At 48.9% G+C, this 12,788-nt stretch overlaps 1 pseudogene; it reads right to left on the reverse strand.

The window, feature by feature from the left end:
- Positions 1–2,059: 2,059 nt before the first annotated feature.
- LOC143878796 (subtilisin-like protease SBT4.3) overlaps positions 2,060–12,788 on the reverse strand; it is a 32,695-nt pseudogene continuing 21,966 nt past the window's right edge.

A 12,788-nucleotide genomic window follows, 5' to 3' on the forward strand; every position in this document is an offset into this window, starting at 1 on the left:
TCTGAAATTAATTAACTTCAAGAATTTGAATTGATTTGTCTCGAGTCTTCCGGAACCATTGGATTATGGTTTCCAATCTAAGAACCATTAGAGCCCAATTTAGGAACACTAGTGTTGTGTCGTGTCCTAAGTTTTAGGGAGTCCTAGAGTTAGGAGTCCAGCCTCATCACGGACGCTTGCTATGAATAGCAACCGTACCATAGGTCTAGTTACACTAGTCACCCAATCTTTCCTTAAGACAAGCCTAGTAAACTAGAATGTAGGCAAACCTGCATTAGTCTAAGGAACAACTTGCATTTAGGTAAGAATCATACAGCATCTTAGATGAAATCCTAAGATAATAAAATCCTCAACTTGAATTAAATAACTACTTTTAAAACTGTTGAAACAGTCAAATCCGTCTAAGTCGGTGTCCTAGTTGAGTTAGGCATAAGTAGCTTAGCTTAGGTGCACCGAACTACGTCGACTCTGATCCCAGTGAGGCTTGGGTACGTAGGCAGCTTGGATGTCTGATGGCATACCACCCGCGAGTCGGCACCACAACAAATTGTGGTGTTTTTGTATATTAATTTTCTTGTAAATGCTTAATCAAATCACTTAGGATTTTTCATGAAATTAGAATTTTAGGAGAACTTTCACCTAGATTGAATCCAGACAAATTAAGAAATCAAGATACACATTTAGGATTCACATTGAAATTAGATCATAGGATGCATGTCACTTAGTTCGCACAATAACATAGAGTTGAATGAGCCATTTAAAATAAATTTAAAAGAGTTAGCTTTTGGAATCGAAGACCGATTATCGGGCAAGAATGGTGCATGTGGTGGATAACTCCCCATACCTTCCATTCTCGTAACCAGGTAGCGAGTCTAGATTTCTGGTTAATTATGGGTCCTAGATCCCACATCTAGGTGGCGACTCTGTCAATCTCTTTCGTGTGGAATTCGGATTGCCTTAGTGATCCCAAGTTCACAGGAAAGACGAATTCAAATCAACAAATAAAATGCACACGCCAATCGCGTGGGAACGAGAGACCAAGAGAGAGCGCGCGGCGGCTCGCGCCCCACGCCCCTCTCGTGGGATCAGGGTACCACACTGACATGGGGAATATTATCGATCCCGCCAATGAGGGATAAACGCTTGCCTTTATCGATCCCGCCAACGGGGGATAAACATTGCCATTGTCGACAAGTATCAACGTGTCTATCAGAACCAAAGAGTTATGCAGAGTCGCCCTATCAAATTCTAAACTAAGTCTCCATTCTTATGAACTGATAGAATTGTGAATTGTACATGTGAATCATTAAAATTCTGACATATGTTACCAAGTGAACCATTGATCGATAGGCCTGTGTACTAAAATCTTTGAATTCCGACATCTGTCTTCTTTGGAAAATCGTTCTTAAATATAGAAACTGGTTTCAAAATTGTGAATCATATTGAACTCTGAATATCTGCTTTACTGTCATTGCTTACTTCCATTTCTTGACCTTAACCAGAGTTTGTTTTATTACTTTATGGGCTTTCGCTCATGTGGTTAACAAAATTTCAGATTCTGAGAATTGAACCTTGTGGAGGCTTGTGGCGCAAGATTTGCAGCTGTTGGCTTAGTAGAGTCAGGACCTTTGATATTAATTTTAGTAGCATGAGTATTTTGGATTACAAGACAGCATTGTGGTGATATTTAATTTTACATTTAGTTACAGATGGGTGAGAGTAGGACTTGGCATTATTGTGATTAATGTTTATTTGAAATAAAGGTTAGTACGTTGATCCTAATGCCTGGCTTATCTTATGGATTTTGATATTGAAATTTGATATTGAAACCGTTGTGGGGTTCGCCTTGTAGTGCACCACATAGTGAAGGTCTCGTATTGGGCCGTGTGTACGGTTTGGGGTGTGACAATCAACCTACAAATATCGTAGCCAATAAAAGTTAAATTTTTTCATTATTTTGGAAGGTAATTAATCCTATTGAAAGAAGATGAAGAAAATGAAAATACAACCAACCCCAATAAACCAAACTCTTGATCAAGCTTTCATATATGACTTACTACTACTGATTCAGAGTTTTTGGATATATAATATATGTGGAGACAACTATAGGGCTTCTCACACTGTGAAAACCATCATACCACACTAATGAAAGAGAGTATAGGCTAGTTGGCTTTAAACCCTCCCCGGTGACACGAAATGCTGCTTCTCGTTCAATGAATTGAAAGATAGAACACTAGGAGTCACAGTGATATTTAGTTGAGATGGCGCATGGACTGTTGCTTTGTATGTTGAATTCGCCAAACCAACATTAGTAACTATCCTCGAGAAATTGGCTTTGACAGAACTTCCAGACTCAACGTTAACAGCCATGGAAGGATAATTCAGATCCCTCACAGATAGAGTAGTACCAGTGGGACAACTGCTCATATCCCCAGAAATGAGCCTAACCTTGTAAGCCCAAGGGTCTACTCTCCTATCTTGTTTTGATGATTCTAAACATAATTGATTATGTTATTGAATACTAATCAATTTGCCTTGAAGTGTTGTGTTTAAAATAGGATTGATCATTGAAGAAACCAACACACTACATGGTCATGCTTGAAGATGTACCCAACAAGAGTCAAATGAGCTGTGGAGTTCACATCATCTCTCAAGCAAGCATATACAAGATGGAAGACAAATTGAAGACCAAGGCTAAAGAGAAGTTGATGTTTACCTAGAATTCATTGTACATCCTCTCTCTTTAGATTTATAAGTCAAGGCAAGGTTTTTCAAAAGAGTTTTCAAAAACACTTAAGAACTAAAATGGTTAAGTGAATGAGTATGTGGTGGTCCAACATGTTGGGACCCTCATAAACATTCTAAAATTATCATAGGAATTGAGTTCCAAAAGCCCAAAATCAAATAAGCAATAAAATCTCAAAAATTTGCTTATTTAGGCTTCTCGGAGCTCCGAAAAATGGTCCAGTAGTATTTTTCATACTCTGGTCATTTTCTCGGAACTCCGAGAAATCTTCTCGGAACTCCGAGAAATCTTCTCGGAACTCCGAGAAATCTTCTCGGAACTCCGAGAAATGGTCCAGTAGAATTTTTCTTCTTTTGGCCGTTCTCTCGGAACTCCGAGAATTTCTCGGAGCTCCGAGAATTTCTCGGAGCTCCGAGAATGGTTCTCAGAACTCCGAGAACCTCGCGACAGCTGAGAAAAGAGCCGTTGGGATTTGAATTAAAATCTGGTTTTTGATATTACCACCCCCAAACGGTCATATTTTGGTGAGAAGCTACATATACTCATTCAAGAGTATTATTTTCCTCTCTTGAATATTTGGAAAATCATCTTTAAGCTTTCAAACACTTGCAAATCCTTTTAGCTTGAGTTTTTGTTTTCTTCTTCCCAAACTTGCCTTGCAACTTGCAAATCTTTTGAGTTTGGATTTAGAGCTTTCACTTGCAACCATTATTGAAGAGCAATCAAGGGACTACAAAGTGCATCAAGCTTTCAAGAGAAGCCAAGCTATTCATCTCCTATTTCTTGTAAAGGTGGCTAGGGCATCCTACCTTAATACCCTAGAGAGCATCGCTTAGAACTCGGCGAAGAAGGAGAGTTGGTGTAAAGGTGTAAGGGCATCCTCATTTAATATCCCTTGGAAGTGTAATCGCTTCGGAGCCGGGCATCGTGGAGGTCTCACATAGTGGAAAACCTTAAGGACGATCTTAAGAAGAGTGGAGTAGAGCTTTGCCCAAACCACTATATATCGGTGTGCTCTTTCTTCTACTTGCACTTTCATTCTTTTTGGTTTGACATTTTATTTTGTTTAAATCTTATTTGCACTAACCAAAAATCTAATCAAGAGAAGATAAATCAAATTAAGTTCAATACTTAAATTTTCAAAAGGCATAATTTAGTGTTAAAATCAATTCACCCCCCTTCTTGTTTATTTCAATTGGTATCAGAGCCTCGTCTCTAATTTTTATTTAAAAACCCTAACCGGTCTAGAGAAAAGATTCTAAAAATGGCAAACTACCTGATGGGGGACAAATACGGCTGCGCTCCCAGATATCGCCACGTGTCATCCATGCACGAGCAGAGCCCAACCATCATGAAGAAGGGTGTTGGAAAACGGCAAAGACCACACATTCATGACACGTGTCGCCCTCTCACCACCCAGGCCTCATCATCACAAATTAGGGAAGGAAATGGCCGCCAAAGCCACGCGCGCCGGCGAGGCAGAGGGACGGCCCAATCCTGCAAAGGAAGTTTTTCCCTCCATAATGATGAAAAGGGCCGCACACCTCCCTTTAAAAGGGGAGGGAAAGGAAGAAGGAAAGGACCTTTTTTCTTTTTGGCCCCTGAAAGCAGGGAATTCACCCATCCTCCACCCTGCAACACCGGAAAAAGAGGCGAGGCAACAACAGAGGAGGCCAGGAATCCCATCCTGCCCTCCCTGCTAGTCCCCTCCGACTCACTCATTTATGCACCCAGAAATATCCCCGCGCTCCGGCCCTGGTAACCCTGATCAAAACCCCATCCCTTTCTAGCTGTTCTTTATATTGACTGGTCGAAGGATCTGACTTGGGTGTCGAAGTGGCCGTCCGGGACCCACCCCGGACCCCCTGACCCCCTTTTTGTTTGTGATTGCAGACCCCACGGAGGCCCTCTACCGACCGCGTGATCGCAGACCCGGATCCGGACGCCATCATATTGGCGCCATCCGTGGGACTCGTCGAGTAACTGAACGCCTTATGGCGATGAGAAACCACATCCAACAGCCAGAAACAGGGGTAATAACCAGGAGTCAAGCCCAGCGCGCACAAGCCAGCTCCCAAGAGCGAAACTCACCGCCTTCGGACCGACCTCGACCCTCCTCTAGCACGCCGCAGATGGTCCCCACCATGGAGATGTTCAACGAACTTCGCAACGAACTACTCCAGCGTTTGCCTCTTCCGGCTTCGGAAAAGCCCCGAACGACACAGGACCGAACAGAAGCCTACGACGAAGGCAACGAGGAACAGTCAGGGGAACGACATCCCCGGCGAAAGCGAGTGCCGACTCGCAGAACGCCGTCCCCATCAACAAATAGCCCCTCGCCCCACGCAGCAGGGGGACACCAGCGAGGCAGCGGGAGACAGGTTACTAACAGCCGCGCCCCCCTGTCCAAGATACCCGTCTCCAGGAACCGCCCTTGGCTCGGGCAGAAGAAGTTGCAACCTCGGCACAACCGCCCAGCTTGGATCCAATAGCGGACCTGCAAAGGCAAATCCGAGAGGTAAAACTAGAAATGAAAAAACCCTACGCCCACGGCATCCTCGATGAGTGGGAAAGGGAAACGGCATCCCCGTTCACCTCAGAGGTCTTAAAGACCCCCGCAGAAGCAGGCATAGACCTCTCCCGCTTCGGTCTATACGACGGGAGCACGGACCCCCTCGAGTTCCTCCAGACTTTCAAGAGAGTAATGACGCTTCGAGGCTCGTCGGATGGATTCATGTGCAGAGCCTTTGCATCCCTACTAAGAAAAACCGCCAACGACTGGTACATGAGATTGGAGCCCGACTCCATCGCATCCTTCCACGAATTCGGGCGAAAGTTCAGCACAAGGTTCGCCAACAACCGCCTCCGCCATGATCCTGCGGACGCCCTCCTAGCCCTCCGCCAAGGCAGAAACGAGACCCTAAGAGACTTCATGTTGAAGTTCAACGCCGAATTGGCTCAACTCTCCAACATTGACGTCCAGATAGCGGTCGCCACACTAAAGCATCCCACCACCGATCCGAATCTTAAGCTGCACCTCACCCTCAAGCCCCCGCGGGACCTACAGGAGCTTGAATCAAAGGCTGATAAGTTCGTCCGAGCAGAAGAAGCCTGCGCTCGAGAACAGAATCGGCCCGGCCCCGACGAGAGAAAAAGCGACGGCCGAAGGGCCATAAGGCCACGAACCGATGAAAGACAGACGGGCCGTAACCCTATCCCCGTCTTCGAAAGGCTGGGAACTGCCCCGCTAAAGTTCCCCCTCTCCCACGTTCTATCAGCTATTAGGGATTAGGGTCTCCTGACCCCTCCCCAAGAAAATGGCCACAGATCCAAAGAAGAGGTCCGCCAGGAAATTCTGCGAATTCCACGGGGACCATGGCCACGAAACTGACCACTGCTTCCACCTCCGCCTCCAGCTGGAGAGGCTAGCCGAAGAAGGACACCTAAACCAGTACCTCAGGAGTCCTGACAAAAGCCCATGCGAGGCCCAGCGCCCGCTCGACGAACCCAGAGGTAGGCATCGGTCACCAAACCGCCGCCGGTCCACAAGCCGACACCGATCCCCCAGTAGGCATCACCCCCGAAGCCGACGCCGATCCCGCAGCAGACACGACACGAGCCGCCACCAGCGCCCCCGAAAAGGTGAGCCCCCCGAACAGCCACAGGCTCGCGAGCAACCGCCTACCATCATAGGAAAAATCAATATCATCGCAGGCGGACCCGCGGCGGGAGGACTGACAACAGCCGGTCGGCGGGCATACGCGGAACGGGTATTCTCCATGGACATACCTTCCAAGAAGGCCCGAACAAATCCGCCCCATGAAAACCAGATCATCACTTTTTCCAACAAAGACCTCGACGGGCTACAGGTCCCGCATGACGATGCACTGGTCATCAGGCTAGTCGTCACCAACTTCGATATAGGAAAAATCTTGGTGGACACAGGAAGCTCCGTCAATGTGCTACACCTCGAAACTTTCGAAGAAATGAAACTGGGCAGGGAAAGGCTGGGACCCGCGGAATACTCCATCTACGGTTTCTCCGGGGCATCCGTACAGGTAGACGGCAAGATCGACTTGCCCGTGACTTTCGGGGCGTACCCCTTGCAGAAAACCATCCTGACCACCTTCCTGGTCGTAGACATACCGTTCACCTACAGCGCCATCATTGGGCGCCCTGCTCTCAGAGACTTGGGAGCCGTAGTCTCCACCCCCCATCTCAAGATGAAATTCCCCACTCCGGACGGAGTAGGAGAGGTCAAGGGACAGCAAATGATAGCACGCCAGTGCTACGCGGCAAGCCTGAGAGGAACCAACGCCCCAGCCGAAAACTTCACAATCGGCAGTGAAGACCCTCGGCAGCGGGCTCGCGCAATCAGAGGAGAGCCCGCCGAGGAGCTAGACTCCATCCCCCTGACCCAAGATCAGCCGGAGAGACAAGTCCGGATAAGTTCCATGTTAACAGGCCCCCTGCGAGACCAGATGATCAACTTCCTCAGAATAAACAAAGACATGTTCGCATGGTCCGCCAAGGACATGCCCGGGTAAAAAAGCGTTCGGTAAAACCCGGAGATCTGGTGCTACGGCGTGCAGAGGTATCAGACCCCCGCAACACGGGTAAGCTCGCACCCAAATGGGAAGGACCGTACAAAGTCGTTCGAGCACTTCGACCCGGGGCCTACCAACTAGAACGCCTCGATGGGACCGCGGTCCCTCGCAGTTGGAGCATGGACAACCTCCGAAAGTTCTATCAGTAAAACGACAGGGTAAGTTCCATGCCTTTCTTTTAAAAATATGACAAGTGTTTTGGTTTCCTTTTTTGTGTTCTAGAAGCAAAGATGTATTGTTGTCAACAAATTAATGGAAAAGCACTTCTACAAAAGCAGCGTACATCTCCACTTTCCGGCCCACGATAAATGAGGGACCCGAAAGAAAACAGGGAGTGAGACAGAGGTAACATCGGGGCCGATCCCCCTGAGAATACCCTAAAACGCTCCCCATGAAAAAAAAGACCTCCCCCTTTAAGGGCAGGCGGGACCCATTAACCCCGAACTGATAATTCGAGGGGAAGATAGTCCTCTCATAAACAGACGCCCTACGGGGTGCACTAAGAATACCCTCACCAACAAAATTCGTAAAGGCCTGAGGACCAACAGCAAGAACTCGAAAACCTCGCGGCGCATCGTATATATGCAGAGATGTCAATACGGTTACACACCAAACAAAAAAATAGGTAGTTCAAAAGTTATTACAGACCAAATAACCAGGAACATTAAAAGAAAAGAGCAAGCCCCCCGAGGCCTTCACAACATCACTGGGCCCCCTCGGAAGTCTCGGCAACTACGCGATCCACCGGGGCGGCCACCTCCTCTCCTACCGGCTCCACCACTTCCGCCGGTATCGGCAAAGGATCAACCTCAGACTCATGCATCAGTTTATCGAGAGGGAAGGAAGGATCGACCTCTTGAACGCGCCGCCGGCATTCAGCAAACGCATCAATCTCAATATCCACGCTGAACGCAGCCGCAGCCTTAAAAAACTTCGCAGAGTCGCGCCATTCCTCCCGTGCCTTCGCTAATTCCCGGGCATGAGTTCGCCGAGCCAGCGCCAACTTGTCCGACGCACGACTCCTCCCCTCCACAGTTACCGGGAGATCTTCCCGGAGTTGAGCAACAGTGTCATCAAAGGTCGCTCTCTCCGCCCGGGCTTTGTCCAATTCCTCGCGTAACTGCCGGTTTAGCTCCCCTGCAGCACTTATCTCAGCCTCATCCTCAAGAAGGCACTGCACCATCCTCCTGGCATAACTTTAGGACTGCAAAAGGCAAGTTATCAGAAAACTTCCAACATGCAATCTCAAAAACAGCGAGGAGAGAAAAATACCATCAGAAAACCGGCCACCCGTTACTTACGCAGGAAGTTGATTGAAAATACTGAGCCCCCAGGGCCCTACGATCGTAGCCCTTCAGCTCAGCCTCGTCACAAGGAAGGGCAGTTGTCACCCCTAGCTCAACCCCAACCCGGGGATTCGCAAGAACGCTGTCCTCAACACCAATCCTCCAGCCAGGCTTAAACAGTTCCCCTCGCACGTGGAAACTCTGCGGGGGAAGCTCCGCCCGCTCCAGAAGAAGCTTGGTCATTACCGCCCCCTCCATCCTACTTGGCACGTCCTCCGCAAAGATTGAAGGACACGCCACGCGGCCGGCGACCCTCTTGGCAGGATGCTCAAACCCTGGGGGTGAGGAACTAACCGGCCCCTTCTCTCCAACCGCTCGACCAGAGAGGCTGGAAGGCATAGATGTTGCGAGCCTCGCTTGGGACCGACCTAGTCTGGCCGCGGCCATAAAGTCAGAAGGAATTTTCTTACGGCTCGACAAGCCCGTTGTCACCGCCGCAACCTCCTTCCCCTTACCAACGTCACCAGAAGAAGACATCTCTCCTGCCAAAAACAAGAAAATAACAATCGCTCAAACCAGATGAAAAAGAGGGCTCGGACCCCGTCACAGGGGCCCGGCATACACCTCCACAAGATGGAAAAAAACCACGTTCGATGGCAAAGAGCTCGGAACCCGTCATAAAGGTACGACTAGATACCCCATACAAAATACCACCGGGCCGAAAATATCGAACGCAGCGACAAGGGCTCAGAAATGCGCAAGAAAGCAAGCATGCAAAAGAAAAGCAAACACGTAAGGAGAAAACACACATCAGAAACAGGAAAAAGAAAGGCACCATTCATAAACCACTTCCTCCTGGCCCAAAGGCCAACAAAAAGGGGAGTAAGGACAATAGGCACGCAGGCCCGAAGCCCCCAAGATCCCTAAGACAAAAAAAGAAAGCGCAAAGACAAGAGGCTTCCTCCAAAAATTCCGAAATCCCACTGCAATCAGCTCAGAGGGACTGGCCGCTGAAAGAGTCTTCCGCATCAGAAAGCTCCCTATCACTCTATTCCCCGTCCGAAGAGCTTCCCCAACGCCGATTCCCAGCAAAACGGGCCTGGTCATTTAACCAGCGCACCCGGTTCCTCAGCAGATCGTTCTCCGCGCGCAAAGAAGCAATCTCCCGATCCATGTCCCCCTCCGGAACCCCTCGCTGAGGCCCCAGCCCGCCAGAGTTTGCCTCGGGGTTATTCGGACGACTCCCGTCACGATCAGACCCACGATCGCCGCTCACAAAGAGACCCTAGAAAGGCGACGACATCTCGGACAAGCCTGAAGGAAGGCCGGAAGAAATCAAAAAGGCAAAGAAGAGACAAAGGGCGATCTTCCTGACTTTAGGAAAGCTCACCCCTTATAGAACCTTTATAGGAAACCCCGGTGTGGAAAAATGAAGCACTTACTACCCGCGTGTTCGTTTCCTACTGAATAACCAAGCGGCGCCTCGGGAAGGAGCCGCCGGACGGAGCAGAATGTCCGCTCGCACCCCAATGCTCCCATAAACGCCTTCACCACATTATCCTTTAACTATGCCAACGGGCCCGCTCCCCGAGGCCAATCAATGGACTAAAGGTCATATCACGATAACATACAAAGACGGCGCTATCACCGAAGCACGCCACGTGTCGCCCCCAGATCTACATAAAGCCTAACCTTCATAAAGGAAGTAGAGGGTAAAGGGCAAGATCATACGAATTCGACACGCTTCGCTATCCCGACCCCACGCAGGTTCGGGCCCAAAAAAAAAGAAAAAGAAAAGAAAGCGCCTGAAAGGGTCGGAGCATCGCAAATCCTTGCAAACACAGAGATTCTCCATCACAAGCCAAGAACAACATTAAGAGATACGGACCAAATACACATAAACTACCCATTGACATCCTCCTGGCCCATAGGCCTACAAAAATAAAGGGAAACCAAAAAAAAAATACAGCACAGGGCACGCAGGCCTCAGAAATCCCCGCCAGAGAAGGGGATAGACACGCAGGAAAACATAGAAAGCCAAGGCTTAATCGGAGAACGACTCCTCTCCAGAGGAGTTCCCCTCCTCCTCCCAAGAGGTCTCCAGCAGGGGGTCCACCTCATATTCCAACAGCTGCTCGTTGAGAAGATGAACTTTCTTCTGTAGAACCTCGTTCTCCCGCTTCAAGTCCTCGATCTCCTGACCCATCTTCGAAACACGTCCACACAGTTCCGTTCCCTGACGATAGGCTCAAGAGAAAAACGACCACTACCGGGCAACGTGGGACCTGGACAATCTGTCCTTCCTAGGCAGGGAAGAAAGGCGAAGGGGGGGGGGGAAGCCCGACGAAGCGCCCGGGCCCCTCTTAGCCTTCTTTCGACGAGCCACGAGATCCTCCCCCGGATCGGAGGACAAGTCAGGGTCGCTCGACGACTCCTGGAGGAAGCAGGCCTTGCCCCTAACTCGTGAAGAAGAGCCAGACATGTTGCTGGAGAATATACGAAAAGAACCCCTACCGCAAAGGAAAGAAGAAAAACGACGAAGAGCCACAAAAAGACACCAGGATAATTCCCCTCTTTTAAACTCGGGAAAGAAATCCTGGTGCCTCGAAACAACGCAGCCTTCCTAACGACGCTGCCGCTTCCTGTAGACACCCCATTTTGGCCGTACCCTAATCCCTCCCTGTTTGAGCACAACCACATCAAATCATTAAATTAGAACCCCAAATTCTACCTTAGAGCAGGTTAGGGTCCCACCAGGGTCCCTGTAAAATTTCGTCAGGATCCGAGCGTTTGCCTAGCGAACAAGCTAAGGCAGCGTCATGGTGCTGGTTCAGGGGGGTTGAAATATGTCATTTCCCATGTACAAGAGGGCATTCTTGGAAATTTATGTTGCTTCCTTTGCAAGCAATCGTTATGGGCCATTGGATCAAATCATAGGGTTAGGAGCATGTAGAGGGAAAATAATTTTATGCCCTTGTCTTACCCGAGGCACCCCCCCTGTGTGATAAAAGGTATTAAAAATACACTAGAAGGGGCTGTCCAAAGGAGAAGTAGGGGGGGTCAAATTCATCATGTCCTCTTTAATAAAACCCAAGCGAATTAGGGCTAAGGGGGGGTCTTCATTTTCTTCTCCTAACAGAGGAGTTGGATTTTGGGGAGCCGCAAGAAAAAAAAAAGACATTTGCACAGAGGGAGAAAAGCAGAGAGAGAGAGAGAGAGAGAGAGAGAGAGAGAGAGAGAGAGGGAGGATTCTCGATCAAAACACAGCAGAGAAGAGGAAGAATAAGGAGAAAACCCATCTCCTCCACCCATCTTCTACCTCCGACCACCCACCGGCTGGAATCCGGCAACACCATTTCAGTCACCCCCCCCCCATAAATCCACCTCCATTAAACCCATCTCCTTTTTCTTCTTCTTTTATTTTTTTCTCAAAACCCACTTGGATTCTCCTCCATTTTCAGCCACCACCACCATCTCCTTTGCCGCTGGTCATCTCCAACCCCATCACCCATCTCCCACCACCGGCCAACCCCATTAATTCCGACCCCATCCCCATTGATTCCGGCGAGCTTGCCGGAATCCGATTACCCCCATCTCCTTCCTTAACCCCATCTGCCACTCTCCACTCCCAAACCCACCTCCATTAAAGAGCCTCTTCTTATTTTTCTTCACCACCCACCACCATCTCATCTCTCAAAACCCTTTTCATTTTTCCATTCAAACCCATCTTCAACCCACCCTAACTTTCACCTTACCAGCCACATCCGACCAACCCCCAATCGGAATTTGGGAAACCCACCGGAATATGTCCGGACACCATTAAATCCGGCCATCTCCATCAACCCCCTCTCTCAGCCACCTCTTATCTCCACGCTAAACCCATTTTCTTAACCTTCGTTTCTAACCCCCAAACCCACTTCGTTCCTACCCCCATCTCTACCACCATCTCCAACCCTTCCCCTGTTTTATTGAAAACCCACCTCAAACCCATCAGCCACCACATCTATTTCTTTTGTCTCCGTTGCCGCTGCATCTTCCGGCAATTCGCTATTTGCCGGAATCCGGCAATTCGACGTTGATCTTGGTAACTCTCATCTCGGTCCTTCCAATCGCCATTTTGCTTACTAATGTAAGCATTTCTTCCAACCA

The sequence above is a fragment of the Tasmannia lanceolata genome, unplaced genomic scaffold, assembly GCF_043159265.1.
Source record: "Tasmannia lanceolata isolate RefF3 unplaced genomic scaffold, GAP_Taslan_0.1 ptg000006l, whole genome shotgun sequence".
NCBI lineage: Eukaryota > Viridiplantae > Streptophyta > Magnoliopsida > Canellales > Winteraceae > Tasmannia > Tasmannia lanceolata.